The sequence below is a fragment of the Elaeis guineensis genome, chromosome 8 (genome assembly GCF_000442705.2).
Source record: "Elaeis guineensis isolate ETL-2024a chromosome 8, EG11, whole genome shotgun sequence".
Lineage (NCBI taxonomy): Eukaryota > Viridiplantae > Streptophyta > Magnoliopsida > Arecales > Arecaceae > Elaeis > Elaeis guineensis.
This window is the reverse complement of record NC_026000.2, coordinates 60,376,926-60,393,057: the sequence shown is the minus strand read 5'-3', so window position 1 is coordinate 60,393,057 and position 16,132 is coordinate 60,376,926.

Genomic DNA, 16,132 nt, shown 5'->3' with positions numbered 1-16,132 from the left:
AGGTTTGTTTATGAGTCCGACAAAATAAACACACTATAATCAAAACAATTATAGTAAAATTTTTAAGGGGATCTTGAGAAGTGAACATAGGTGTGGGGTTGCACCGAACCACTATAAAAGTTTGTATGTTTATGTTGTGCCTTTTGTTCTATTACTTTACTTATCTTGCATGCTTTTAATTTCTACTTAGCATAGTTTAATTCTTGCATAGTCATTTATATATCTTGATTTCGTTGCTACTCATATTGCATACATCACCACCACACTATTTAGATTAAAATTGAAGCATATACTTGTTTAGATTTTAGATTCAATTAAATTTTTAATCATCCAATTCACCCTCCCTCTTGGGCTGCTACCTTTCTAGACAACAAGTGGTATCACAGTCAGTAGTTTACTATTAGTTGTTGACCTAACAATCTTAGAGTAAAAGATCATGGCAACCCTGGTTGGGTCCTCATTTGCCGAAGGACAATCAACCTCTAGACTAGCACTATTTAATGGTACCAATTATACATATTGAAAAGCTAAAATAAAAATCTTTATACAAGCTCTAAATTATAATATGTGAAGAATCATAACTAGAAGACCATACACACCCACAATTGAAATAAATGGAGTGCTTCTTTCCAAGTCCGAAAATGATTGGATTGTAAATGACAAAAAGATGGCTCAATTAAATGCTAAAGCCATTAATATACTTTATTGTTTATTAGATGTGTATGAATTTAATAGAATATCAACTTGCACATCGGCTAAAGAGATTTAGGATAAATTAAAAATTACTCATGAGGGAACAAGCCAAGTTAAAGAGTTTAAAATTAATTTATTTATTCATAAATATGAAATATTTAAAATAAAAAATTGAGTCACTTTTTGATATGTTTTTTAAATTTACTAATATTATCAATGCTTTAAATGGTCTTGGCAAAATCTACTCTAATTATGAACTTGTTTGCAAGGATTGAGGTCTTTGCCAAAGGAATAGGAAGCAGAAGTGACAGCTATACAAAAGCTAAAGATCTTACCAAGCTATCCCTAGAAGAGTTGCTAGGTTTACTCATGACTCATAAGTTGAATATGGCTCAAAAGAGAAAGAGAAAAAAGCCAAAGAAGATGAAAACCATTGCCTTCAAATCCATTTGCACATTATAAAGAAAATGATGAGTTGGAGGAAGAAGAAGATGAAGAAGAGAGTGAAGATGATGAAGACTGACGGAACCAGATCTAGGGTTTCAAGGTTAGATCTTGAAACTTTTTCAAGATCAGGTAGTGGGAAGACTAAAATAAATCAAATTTATCTTATAAAATCAGAGAATCTTTAGATCTAAAATCTTATTACATGATTATTACAAGACATTAAATCAAAATTAAAATATAAAGAGCAAGAACTACATGTTGATCATATCAATATGTTTCTATACTACATCAAATGTATGTAAAATATAATAGATCAGATCTATTACCTTGCAAGTTAGATGTTCTAACTATATTGATCCAGACTTGAGGATGATGTTGCAAGCCGCATATACATCCGGCCTCTAGGAGTCATCCACACGAGCCCATGAATCACGATCAGAAGTCCTGGTCCAGAAAATCAGCACAGTATGCTAGTACTGTGCTGATCCTTTTTCGATGGTCGATCAGATGCCTCCTTCTTCTTATTAGGACCTTCCAAAGATGAAAAATAGGAGAAAGAGTTTTAGATCTGAAACAAGATGGAGGAAGGGAAGAGGTGAACACAGCAATCCTAGAAGAAGACCCTCTTCTTCTTCTCTTTGCTCTCACCTAGACACCTAGTCTTGTGTCTATTGTATCTCTATGCCCTAACCTTCTTTCTCCCTAATTTTTGCATGCCCCAAAGGTCTCTTTTTTCTTTATTTTTTACAAAAAATTTATAAAAAAATTTATTTTAAATAGAAAGATATGATAGAGTCCTTGTCTATGTCAAATACCTAGTCAAGGATTATCCAAACATGGCAAGACAAGGGGTGCCCAACTCTTGGGCACCCCCTCTTTCTTTTTGTGCATGGACCACCAGAAAAGGTGCATATTATGTGCCATAAAAGTCATAAAAATCTTAGAAAAAATTTGGATAAAATCAGTGTCATAAAGAAAGAGTTTGATTTCCTAAAACTCTATCTCATAGAATTTGAAATCCAAACTAATTCTTACTTTGACTTGATCCACAATCACTTTCCATGTAAGAGAGAAAGAGAGAAAAGTTTTGGGCATGTGTGAAGACCTGGAAGAGAAGTTTTATCACATAAAATAAGAGAGGAGTGGGCATGGGATAAGAGATAGTGGGTGTGGGGGCTAAATTGGTGCAAGGTGGAATCCTAGTCTTACTAGGATTCAATCTATGTCTTGTTCCAATCTGATTTCTCAAACCAAATCAAACCAAAACCAAATCAATCCAATTAAAATATGTCTTCATCCAATTAAGAACCTAATTTAATCAGATTAAATTTTATTTAAATCTGAATTAATTTTTTAATCAAATTAAAAATTAGGTTGACCCAAGTCCTATTTGAACTAGGACTAGATTTTTCTTGAACTTGGCTTATCCAATAAACCAATTGAAATTGATCCAATCAAGCCCAAACTAAATCTAATTAAATCATATTTAATTTGACTTAATTTCAATCCATTGGCTTAATCAAATTAAGCCAATTAGCAATTAAATTGCTAATCGATCCTCCTGTAATACTTGCACTAGGTTAAATGTCAATCATATTGATCTTTTAACCCTGGAACAATTCTTAATCGTTGATCAACCATCTGATCGGATCGTGAACTCTAATGTGTGTGACCTCATAGGTTCGAATCTAAGTTGATAGCATAAAAATAAATTTTTATACTAATTAAAGTGACCATCTAGCAATGGTACCCGACGGTCGATAGGACGAATGTGTAGAACAACATCCTTAGAACCCATACGGATATAGTTTTCATATAATTCATCCTCTTGACCAAAATGCTCATAGGACACCTCAGAGTTCAACTGTCAACTCTGATCAGGTTGTCCACATTATATTTTAAAATATCAAATCCATCTGATGGATTATCCTGACCAAGATTTTGCTAAATTAAAATACAGCGACTCATTCTTCTCCAACTCTTGGAGTGGTCAATCCCATCTCGATCACACTCTGACTTCGTAAGTATTTGACTGTGCCCAGAAGCCTTCCATCATTGAATTAGAAATTCAGTTAGTCTAGTACCAAAGCACAGTGAGTTGCTTGCAAGTCACTGAGGCGATCTAAGGTCTAAGGGACACTTATACCTATATCCCATCAGAGATATTCTCGACAGCAGAATACTCTGGAGTTGGTCACGTTCAATGATGATGTATCCTTACATCTCACCTGTATGCCATACCAGTGTCTCCATATTCCTTGGTTAAGAGGACAACCAACCCATATAGCCTACAGCAACCTATGCTCGATAGAAGCTATCATCTTTATTAACAGCCTATCATTTGGTCGTGAATAGTTTTAAGGACTAATCGATAAATCCTCTCTTTATCGAACATAAATAGTTTTAAGGACTTCATCACAACAATGGAGTTCATTAGAAGATAAAAACTTATGATGAAAATACTAAAAATATATTTTATTTATTAACAAATCAATTATAATACAAGATTGCTCAACCGTCAACAGCTTGACGATTGACTTTTGAGACATATTTTCCAACAACTCCCACTTGTCCTAAAGCCACTCGGCACAGTATTTAATACCCATCTTCGACTTGTGGTTGTCAAACTCCTTTATTGCTAAAGCTTTAGTGAAGGGGTCGGCCAGGTTCTTCTTTCCGTTGATCTTCTGAAGGTCGACATCACCTCGACCTACGATCTTCCAGATTAGGTGGAAGCGGTACAAAATGTGCTTCATCCGCTGGTGTGCTTTGGGTTCCTTCGCCGGAGCTATGGCACTAGTGCTGTTGCAGTAAAGCATGACCGGACCATCGAGGGAGGATGCTACTCCGAGCTCGGTGATAAATTTCTTCAGCCACATAGCTTCCTTCGCAGCATCCGATGCTGCGATGTACTCTACCTCACAAATAGAGTCTGCTACAGTATGCTGCTTGGAACTCTTCCAGCAGATGACTCTACCATTTAGAGTAAAGATATAACCCGATATGCTTCTGCTATCATCATGGTCAAATTAAAAGTTGGAGTCTGTGAACCCTACAAGTTTCAAATCTGACTCGCCATAAACCAACCATTGGTCCTTAGTATTTCTCAAATACTTAAGGATGGCTTTAACCACTTTTCAGTGGTTTTCTCCAGGATCAGATTGGTATCTACTCACTACTCTTAATGAGTATTCCACATCTGGCCTTGTACATGTCATGGCATAAATGATAGATCCCACGATCGAAGCATATAGGACTCTACTCATACGCTCTCTCTCTCTTCAAGAGTTGTTGGATAATCCTTCTTAGAAAGAGAAATTTTATGGCCTATCGGTAGATAGCCCTTCTTGAAATTCTCCATGCTGAACCTCTTCAGCACAGTGTCTATGTACGTGGATTGGGATAACCCAAGCATCCTTTTAGATCTATCCCTATAGATCTTCATCCCTAAGATGTAGGATGCTTCACCCAAGTCCTTCATGGAGAGCTGCGATGACAATCAAACTTTTATTCTCTGTAGTACGGGGATGTCATTTTCGATTAAGAGAATGTCATCCATGTACAAGACAAGAAATACCGTAACTGGACCATTTGTCCATTTATAGATGCAGGGCTCTTCTCTGTTCTTAACGAAGCCATATGTTTTGATCACCTTATCAAAATGCATGTTCCAACTTTGAGAAGCTTGCTTCAATCCATAAATGGATCTCTGAAGCTTGCACACCTTGGACTCATCTGTGGATGTAAATCCCTCAGGTTGTATCATATACACCTCTTCAGTTACGTCTCGATTCAGGAAAGCTGTCTTTACATCCATCTGCCAGATCTCATAATCCAGATAGGCAGCTATTGTAAGCATTATCCGAATGGATTTGAGTATTGCTACAGGGAAGAACGTCTCATCATAGTCAATACCATAATGTTGATGATATCCCTTAGCAAACAGATGGGCTTTATAGGTCTCCACCTTTCCGTCTGCGCCTCTCTTCCTTTTGAAGACCCATTTACACCCAATGGGTTTAATCCCTTCAGGTGGGTCAACCAATGTCCATATATCATTGACCTTCATGGACTCTATTTCAGATTTCATGGCTTCAAATTATTTCTCAAAATCAGGTCTCTGCATTGCATCCATATAGGTGATTAGATCCTTATCATTCTCATCGAGTTCGATGGGATCACCATCCCAGATCAAGAAACCATAGTATCTGTCTGACTGATGCGGTACTCTATCGGATTGCCTTAATGGTGCAGGTACATTGGGCTCCAAATCTGATCTAATCAAATCTGACTCAGGTTCAGCTATTGGTGTCGGTCCTTCTTCCTGTTGAACTTCATCAAGTTCAACCTTCGAGGCAATAGTTCCTTCACCAAGGAACTTCTTTTTTAAAAAGGTTGCCTTAAGGCTGATGAACACCTTTTGTTCATCAGCATGGTAGAAAAAATATCTTTTGATCTCTTTGGGGTACCCTATGGATATGTATTTGTCAAACGTAGGTCCAAGTTTATCTGTAACTAACCGTTTGACATAGATCGGGCACCCCCAAACCCTAAAGTGTGAAAGTATTGGCTTACGCCCTGTCCATATCTCATATAGAGTCTTAATTATAGACTTACTTGGAATTCTATTTAATAGATAATAGGTCAATTCGAGTGCATATCCCCAGAAGGATATCGGCAAGCTGGCAAAACCCATCATAGATTGGACCATGTCTAACAGAGTCTGATTTCTCTTTTCAGACACACCATTATGCTGTGGTGTTCTTGGAGTAGTCCATTGGGAAAGAATCCCATTCTCTCTTAGATATGTGAGAAACTCACCAGAAAGGTATTCTCCTTCTCTATCAGATCGAAGAGTTTTAATACTCTTCCCAGTTTATTTTCCTACTTTACTTCGAAATCATTTGAATATTTCAAATAAATCCGACTTATGTTTCATCAGATAGACATATCCATATCTGGATAGATCATCCATGAAAGTGATGAAGTAGAAATATCCACCTCTAGCACTTGTGCTCATGGGCCTGCATACATCAGTATGTACTAGGCCCAAGAGCTCAGTAGCTCTCTCATCTTTTTCAGTAAAAGGTGACTTGATCATTTTATCAAGAAGATAGGACTCACAGGTTGGAAGTGATTCACAATTACTAACTTTGAGGATTCTCTCTTGAGTCAACCTGTTTATCCTGTTCTTGTTTATCTGACCTAGCCTATAGTGCCATAAGAAGATATCTGATACACTATCTAATCTAAGGTGCTTGCCAATAGAATAGACTATGTTAACAGGTTGTGATAACATATACACACCATTGTTCAAATATCCACAAAATATAGTAACACCATTCATAATGATATTACAAACTTGTTTCTTTATTGAAATTTTATAATCATTTTTGGTCAGAAGGCCTACAGAAATAACATTTAAAAAGAAACTGAGACAGAAATGACAATCATTAAGAACAACGGTATGGGACTCAAATATAAATTTCAAAATTTTTAATGCTAGAACTAAAACTGATCTTCCATCTCCAATGTTCAGGAACCTCTCGCCTTGCTCGAATCTCCTACTGACCTGCAACCCCTGCAACGAATTGCAGATATGGTAAGGGCTACCGGTATCCAATATCCAGTCAGTTATATCACAAATAGAGAAATTGCAAGGAGTTATCATATAAATACCTTGCCCAACAATAGCTTGCTTCTTTCTCTGCCTGTTCGGATCTAGGGAGGCAATGTACTGAGGACAGTTCCTCTTTCAGTGCCCCCGCTTCTTGCAAAAGAAGCATTCAGCTTGACTCTTATCGGGCTTGATCTTTCTGGTCTGGCCCTACACCGATGTCCCAGCCTGAACTTGCACCTTCTTCACTTTCTTCTTCTTGTTCTTCTTGTTGGGAAATGTGTCCCAAAAAGCCAATCATCAAGCTATTGACGTTTGAGCAACCAAGTATTGTAATTGATTTGTTAATAAATAAAATATGTTTGGTATTTTCATCATAAGCTTTCATCTTCTAATGAACTCCGTTGTTATGATGAAGTCCTTAGGACTATTTAGATTTGATAAAGAGAGGATTTATCGATTAGTCCTTAAAATAGTTCACGACCAAATGATAGGCTGTTAATAAGGACGACAGCTTCTATCGAGCATAGGTCGCTGTAGGCCATATGGGTTGGTTGTCCTCTTAACCAAAGAGTGTGGAGACACTGATATGACATACAGGTGAGATATACTGGTACATCATCATTGAACATGATCAACTCCAGAGTATTCTGCTATCGAGAATATCTCTGATGGGATATAGGTATAAGTGTCCCTTAGACCTGAGATCGCCTCAGTGACTTGCAAGAAACTCACTGTGCTTTGGTACTGGACTAACTGAATTTCTAATTCAGAGATGGAAGGCTTCTGGGCACAGTCAAGTACTTGCGAAGTTAGAGTGTGATCGAGATGGGATTGACCACTCCAAGAGTTGGAGAAGAATGAGTCGCTGTATTTCAATTTAGCAAAACTTTGGCCAGGGTAATCCATCAGATGGATTTGATATTTTGAAATACAATGTGGACAACCTGATCAGAGTTGACAGTTGAACTCTGGGGTGTCCTATGATCATTTTGGTCAAGAAGATGAATTATATGAAAACTATATCCGCATGGGTTCTAAGGATGTTGTTCTACACATTCGACCTATCCGGTCATCGGGTACCATTGCTAGATGGTCACTTCGATTGGTATAAAAATTTATTCCTATGCTACTGACTTAAGTTCGGACCTATGAGGTCACACACATTAGAGTTTATGATCCGATCGAATGGTTGATCAACGATTAAGAATCGTTCTAGGGTTAAATGATCAATACGATTGACATTTGACCTAGTGCAAGTGTTGCAGGAGGATCGATTAGCAATTCGATTTCTAATTGGCTTAATTTGATTAAGCCAATGGGCTGAGATTAAGTCTAATTAAATATGATTTACTTAGATTTAGTTTAGGCTTGATTGGATTAAGTCCAATTGATTTATTGGATAAGCCAAGTGCAAGGAAAAACTAGTCCTAGTTCAACTAGGACTTGGATCAATCTAATTTCTAATTTGATTAGAAAATTAAATCAGATTTAAATCTAATTTAATCTGATTAAATTAGGTTCTTAATTGGATTAAAATCTATTTTAATTAAGTTGATCTAATTTTGGTTTGATTTGGTTTGAGAAACCAAATTAAAACAAGTCACAAGATAGAATCCTAGTAAGACTAGGATTCCACCTTGCGCCACATAAGCCTTCCCCACGTCCTCTCTCTCATTCAACACCAATCTCCTCTTATTTTGTGTGACAAAAGCCCTCTTCTAGGTCTCTCCCACATTCACAAAAGGTTTTCTCTCTTCTTTCTTACATGGAAGGTGGTTTGGATCAAATAAAAAAGGAATAAGTTTGGATTTCGAATTCTATGAGATAGAGTTTTAGAAATCCAAAACTCTTTGAATTTTGCACCGAATTTATCCAAATTTTTTTTAAAATTTTTGTGGCTTTTAGGGTATACATTGTGCACCCTTTTCTAATGATCCATGCATAAAAATAAGGAGGAGGTGCTCAAGAGTTGGGTGCCCCTTATCTTGCCATGTTTGGATATGCCTTGACTAGGTATTTGACCTAGACAAGGACTCTATCATATCTCTCTGTATAAAATGAGTTTCTTCATAAAATTTTGAAGAAGATAGAGATTTGGGAGTCCTTTGGGCCATCCAAAAATCAGAGAGAAAGACCTTTGGGTCATGGAGGTATAATAGACACAATTTAGGATGTCTAGAGAGAAAAATGAGAAGAAGAAGAGGGTCTTCTTCTAGGGTTGTTTGTTTTCATATCTTTCCTCCCTCCATCTTGAGTTCCTGAGAGCGTCTCAAATCTGAAACTCCTTCTCCTACTTTTAATCTTTGGAAGAGTCCAAATCAAGAAGAAGGAGGCACCTGATCAACCATCAAAGAAGGATCAGCGCAGTACTAGCATACTATGCTGATTTCCTGAAGCAGGACTTCTGATCGAGATTCGTGGGCTCGTGTGGATGACTCCTAGAGGCTGGATGCGTGTGTGGCTTGCAACATCATCCTCAATCCCGGATCAGCGAGGTTAGAACATCTAACTTGCAAGGCAATAGATCTGATCTATTGTTTAATACATACATTAGATGTAGTATAGAAACATGTTGATATGATCAACATGTAGTTCATGCTGTATTTATATATTTTAATGTTTGATTTAATTCTATGTAATAATCATGTAATAGGATCTTAGATCTAAGGATTCTCTAATTTTAAAAAATAAATTTTGATTTATTTTAGTCTTCCACTATATGATCTTGAAAAAGTTTCAAGATATAACCCTGAAACCCTAGATCTGGTTCCTACAATTGGTATCTGTTGGGTATAAAATACCCCCTAGCCGAAGTTCATGATGGGAGTGACCCTCCGGGGATCCAACTGACCTTCGACCTCCGGCAACGTCTCTACAAACCTCCCAGGTGGTCGAGCCTCTGCCACACACCCAAGTTTTGCCGACGGGCAGGACACCGCCAGCGTCGACCGGATTCTTCGCGACGTTCGGACTCCTATGGGAGCCGGACTTCGCACCTGACTTTGATTGCAGGTAGACTCCGCCCAGACTCCTACGGGAGCCAAACTCCACCCACGACTTCACCTGCAGACTTCGCCCAGACTCCTACGGGGGCCGGACTCCGCCTACGACTTCACCTGCAGGTAAACTTCGTCCGGACTCCTACGTGAGCCGGACTCCACCCAAGACTTCACCTGCAGACCTCGCCCAGACTCCTACGGGGGCCGGACTCCGCCTATGACTTCACCTACAGGTAAACTTCGTCCGGACTCCTACGGGAGCCGAACTCCTTCCATGACTCCAGCTGCAGGTAAACTTCGTCCGGACTCTTACGGGAGCCGGACTTCGCCCCTGACTTTGATTGCAGGTAGACTTCGCCCGGACTCCTATGGGAGCCAAACTCCACCTACAACTTCACCTGCAGACTTCGCCCAGACTCCTACAGGGGCCGGACTCTGCCTACGACTTCACCTGTAGGTAAACTTTGTCCGGACTCCTACGGGAGCCAGACTCCGCCCACGACTCCAGCTGCAGGTAAACTTTGTCCGGACTCCTATGGGAGTCGGACTTCGCCCCTGACTTTGATTGCAGGTAGACTTCGTCCGGACTCCTACGGGAGCCGAACTCCGCCCACGACTTCACCTGCAGACTTCGCCCGGACTCCTACGGGGGCCGGACTCCACCTACGACTTCTCCTGTAGGTAAACTTCATCCGGACTCCTACGAGAGCCGGACTCTGCCCATGACTTCACCTGCAGACTTCGCCCGGACTCCTACAGGGGCCGGACTCCGCCTACGACTTCACCTGCAGGTAAACTTCATCCGGACTCCTACGGGAGCCGGACTCCGCCCATGACTCCAGCTGCGGGTAAACTTTGTCCGAACTCCTACGGGAGCTGGACTTCGCCCCTGACTTTAATTACAGGTAGATTTTGTCTGGACTCCTACGGGAGCCGAACTCCACCCACGACTCCAGCTGCAGGTAAACTTCGTCCGGACTCCTACGGGAGCCGAACTTTGCCCCTGACTTTAATGGCAGGTAGACATCACCCAGACTCCGCCTACGACTTCACCTGCTGATTTCGTTCGGACTCCTACGGGAGCCGGACTTCGCCCCGATGCCAATTGTAGGTGGACTCCGCCTGGACTCCTACGGGAGCCGGGCTTCATCCCCAACTTTGACTGAAAGAAGACTTCGTCCGGACTCCTACGGGAGCCAGACCCCGAGCTCCTCTCAGACGGGTGGCTAGCCACCCCTCTCCGTCAGACGCTCCAGCCGAACATCGACCGACAGGCCTGGGCCTACGGGTAGGCCGCAGCAACAGCCATGACCCTGCTCCACCTTCTGCGATGGATTCCACGGGAGCTCCATCACTCCCTGACAGTCCGCAGCAACGGCCACGACACTGCTCCACCTCCTGCGATGGATTCCACGTGGCTCCATCACTCCCTAGCAGGCCGCAGCAACGGCCACGACACTGCTCCACCTCCTGCGATGGATTTTGCACGGCTCCATCACTCTCTGGCAGACCGCCATAATGACCACGATTCTGCTCCGCTCCCTGCGACGGATACCGCGCGATTCCTCCCACCTCCTGGCGAGTCGCGACAACGGACATCGTTCCACTACCCGCAACAGACTCCATGTGGCACGTCTCGACGGGGGACACGATCCCACTCCACTACTCTTCGCAACAAACTCTGCCTGACTCTGGGCAGCCCACTGCCAGACGGTTACAGATATCGCTATCAGTCTGCTGCCCCCTTTTGCCTATAAAAGGGGACCCCAGATACGTTAATTCTTTAAGTTCTATTTTTCTATCCCAAAACTCTGCTAAAATTTTCGTTCGAGCACTCCATTCTTGTTGAGGCAGAGAACTAACTTGAGCATCGGAGGGTCTTGCCGGAGCAACCCCACCTCCGGTTTAGACTTCTTTTGCAGGTCCCGACGGCGACCGCGACTCCCTCGACTCCAGCTTCTCCAGCGCGAGCGAATTTTTGCACCAACAAGATTGGCGCTAGAGGAAGGGCGGCCAACCTTCACAGTACCCTTGTTCTTAAAGGAGCGCTCAACGGGACCGCCTCTGGTCATCTTCTCCGACATCTACTCCTCCTTCCCCCCACTGGATCCTCGCTCGATGCCTTCTCGTGAAGCATCCACACGACGACCCGGGGCCTCCATGGCCAGATCTCAGGCTCCGGCCTCACCTCCAGTTTCCCATGCCCCACATCCTCCAGCAGCGGTGGCCAGCAGGGAGCGGTCGGACAATCGGCCTCCGACAGATTTCGCCAACACCATCTCGGGAGGATCTCGACAGGAAGCAACCAACATACTGGCCGTACCCTCCAAGCGACAAAAGATTGAGGAGCCCATAACCTTTACTGAAGAAGACACTCAGGGAGTCCAATTCCCTCATAACGACGTGGTTGTGGTTTCCTTGAATATAGCAAACTACGACGTCCGTCGCATTCTTGTCGACAATGGAAGTTCGGCCGATATTTTATTCTACGGTGCCTTTTTGAGAATGTCCATCCTTGACGGCCATTTGAGGCCGATTGCCTCCCCTCTAGTAGGGTTTACCGACGATGCTGTCCCGATGGAAGGAATGGTGACTCTGACCGTAGCGACGGGTTGATATCCAAGACAATCCAGGGCTCTGGAAAATTTCCTGGTGGTGAAGGCGCCGTCAGCTTACAACGTAATCCTCGACCGACCTGGCCTCAATGCTCTCCGAGCCGTCGTGTCAACCTACCATTTGAAGTTGAAATTTCCTACCAACCAAGGGATCGAAGAGGTCCGAGGAGACCAAGCCCTGGCCAGACACTGCTACAACATAGCCTTGCAAAGGAGTGACCAATCCGACCCCTGTCCAGTTGATGGGCTGGATGCTCGCGACGACCTCACTGAAGAGAGGGGCGGTCCAATCGAAGATCTGGTACCGATCCCTCTGAACGACGGAAATGCGGAGCATGTGGCGATGATCGGCTCCAACCTGGGGGAAGAGGTGTGGATGCGTCTCATCGATTTTCTACGAAAGAATGCGGACATCTTCGCTTGGGTCCCGGCGGACATGCCAGGAATCGACACAGAAGTCATGGAGCACTGCTTGGCCGTTGATCCCAAGCATTGACCGATGAAAGAAAAAATCTGAGATCATGCACCAGAGAGGCAGAAGGCGATAGCCGAGGAAGTGGACAAACTCCTTAAGGCCGGATTCATTAGGGAAGTCAACTATCCTGATTGGATTTCCAATATTGTCCTAGTCAAAAAAGCAAACGGCAAGTGGAGGATGTGCATAGACTTCAAAAAGCTGAATAAAGCCTGCCCCAAGGACAGCTACCCCCTGCCTAGAATTGATCAACTGATGGATGCGACCTCGGGCCATGAGCTCCTCACCTTCATGGATGCATTCTTCGGCTATAATCAAATCAGGATGGCACCGGAAGATAAAGAAAAGACTGCTTTCATTACTAACCGTGGCCTTTACTGTTATAGGGTCATGCCTTTTGGCCTCAAAAATATGGGCGCAACTTACCAGCGGTTGGTGAACAAAATCTTCAAAGAGCAGATCGGCCACAATATGGAGGTCTACATGGACGACATGCTCATAAAAAGCAAATCCTCCATGGACCACGTCGCCGACCTCGAAGAGACCTTCAGCGCCCTTCGAAAATATAAAATGAAGCTGAACCCAACTAAATGCGCTTTCAGAGTGACCTCAGGAAAGTTTCTGGGCTTTATGGTATCGGGATGCGGGATTGAGGCCAATCCAGAGAAAATTTGCGCCATCCAGGAGATGACCACCCCAAGGGCGATAAAAGAGGTTCAACGTCTTACAGGGAGAGTAGCAGCCCTGAATCGCTTTATCGCGAGGTCAGCCGAATGGTGCTTATCCTTTTTTCAAACTCTCAAGCAATCGAAGAACTTCTGTTGGACCTCTGAGTGCCAGCAGGCGTTCGAAGAACTAAGGAGCTACCTCGGCTCACCCCCGTTGTTGGCAAAGCCAGAGCCTGGAGAGGAACTATTTTTATACCTGACGGTCTCTCCCATGGCTCTTACGGCAGTCCTTGTCAAAGAAGAAGCAAGAGTCCAACGGCCAATCTACTACGTCAGTCGCATATTGAGAGACGCCGAGACCAGGTATACCAAATTAGAAAAACTGACTTATGCCTTGTTGATTGCAGCCCGGAGGCTCCGACCCTACTTTCAAGGGCACACCGTAACGCTGCTCACCGACCAACCGATCAAGGCAATTCTGCATCGGGCGGATGCCTCCAGGAGGATGGCAAAATGGGCGATCAAGCTCACAGAATTCGACATCAACTATCGACCCAGGCCAGCAGTGAAGGCCCAAATATTGGCAGATTTCATAGTGGAGTGTACTATCCCAGAGGAGGCCGAACCTAAACAATGCGAAATTGATGGCCCGAAATCCCGACCGAACTCCCCCAAAGAAGAGGCAGATCCCTTTGGTTGCTTTTGGGCCCTCTATGTGGACGGGCCTTCTAATATGTCAGGCGCAGGTGCGGGACTGATCTTGATTAGTCCAAAGGGAGTCGTTGCGGAGTATGCTCTGTGCTTTGAGTTCTCCGTAACAAACAATGGAGCAGAATATGAAGCTCTGATCGTAGGACTGAGGATCGCCAAAGAGCTGGGGATAGATCGGCTCCAGGTCCACAGCGACTCTCAACTAGTAGTGGGATAAGTCAATGGAAGCTACGAAGCACGGGAGGACAGCATGGCTAAATACCTTGAAGAGGTAAAGGAGCTCATCCCCGCCTTCAGCAGCTTCAACATCAGACAGATTCTGAGGTTGGAAAATACCAGAGCCGACCTTCTCTCCAAGCTGGCAATGCTGGCTCCGACCGAATTGCCCAAGAGCATTCTCTTTGAAGTTTTAAAGCACCCGAGTACGGAAGAATCACGGCCCATGATGGAAATTAACCACGAGCCCAGCTGGATCGACCCGCTGATAACCTATCTCAGAGATGGGGTTCTCCCCTAGGATGCAAAAGAAGCTCGAAAGCTCAGAAATCAAGCCTCCCGATACCTCCTTTATGAGGGCAAGTTGTACAAGAGATCATACTCTTTGCCCCTTTTGAAATATCTCTGGCCTTCAGAAGCTGACTACGCCTTGTGAGAGGTGCATGAAGGAATCTGCGGAAACCATTTGGGGGCTAGATCTTTATCCCACAAGTTGCTCCGCCAAGGATATTACTGGCCGAAAATGCACCATGACTCGATTGAATATGTCAGAAGGTGTGATCGATGCCAGAGATATGCCAATATCCAGAGACAGCCCGCCACTGAGCTTACACCCTTGAGTGCCCCATGGCCTTTTGCGCAATGGGGGATGGACATCCTTGGACCCTTTCTCATGGCGTCGGGGTAGAGAAAGTTCCTCCTTGTAGCGATCGACTACTTCACCAAATGGGTTGAAGCCGAACCACTAGCAAAAATCACAGAAGCAAAAGTACAAGACTTTATCTGGAAGTCAATCGTATGTAGGTTCGATCTGCCCAAGACCCTAATCACTGATAATGGGCGGCAATTCACGGGAACAAGATTCATCGAATTCTGTGAAGATCTAAACATCTCCCACAACTTCACATCAGTAGCCCATCCTCAGGTGAACGGCAAAGCTGAGGTGACTAACAGAACCCTACTGCAGGGGATCAAGACAAGGCTTGAAAAGGCGAAGGGAACTTGGGCAGATAAACTTTATCATGTGTTGTGGGCGTATCGAACTACCCAAAGACTGCCCACAGGAGAGACCCCCTTTGCTTTAGCCTTCGGAATGGAGGCTGTCATCCCAATTGAGCTTAAACTCCCATCGGCATGAGTCGTGGCATTCGACGAACATCAAAATTTGCAAGGTCTTAAAGCCAACCTCGACTTGCTGGAAGAAAGACGGGAGGTAGCTCAAGTTCGAATGGCAGCCTACAGACAGAAAGTTGCTCGCTATTACAACTCCCAGGTCAGGAACAAAGTCTTTAGAGCAGGAGATCTAGTTCTTCGACGAGCCGCTATCTCGCAACCTCGGGATTGAGGGAAGCTCGCCCCAAACTGGGAAGGCCCATATGAGGTCAAAGAAGTAGTCCAGCCTGGAACTTATTATCTCAAGGAGCTCGGAGGAGCAGACCTCCCGCGACCATGGAGCTCGAAAAACTTGCGGATGTATTACCAATAACTTTATTTTAAATAAGAGTTGCATATCTACATGTCTCCCCTCTTGGCACTATCTTATATCGACAGGGCAACCCAAACAAACTGTATTGGAAGCAGGAGGAAAATTTCATCTCGACAAAGTCGAAGGCCCGGTTCTCTTTAGATCGGATGGAGGGAGAGGCCCTGCAATGCCCATATGTGCCCCCACAGCCTTGTTAGGGATA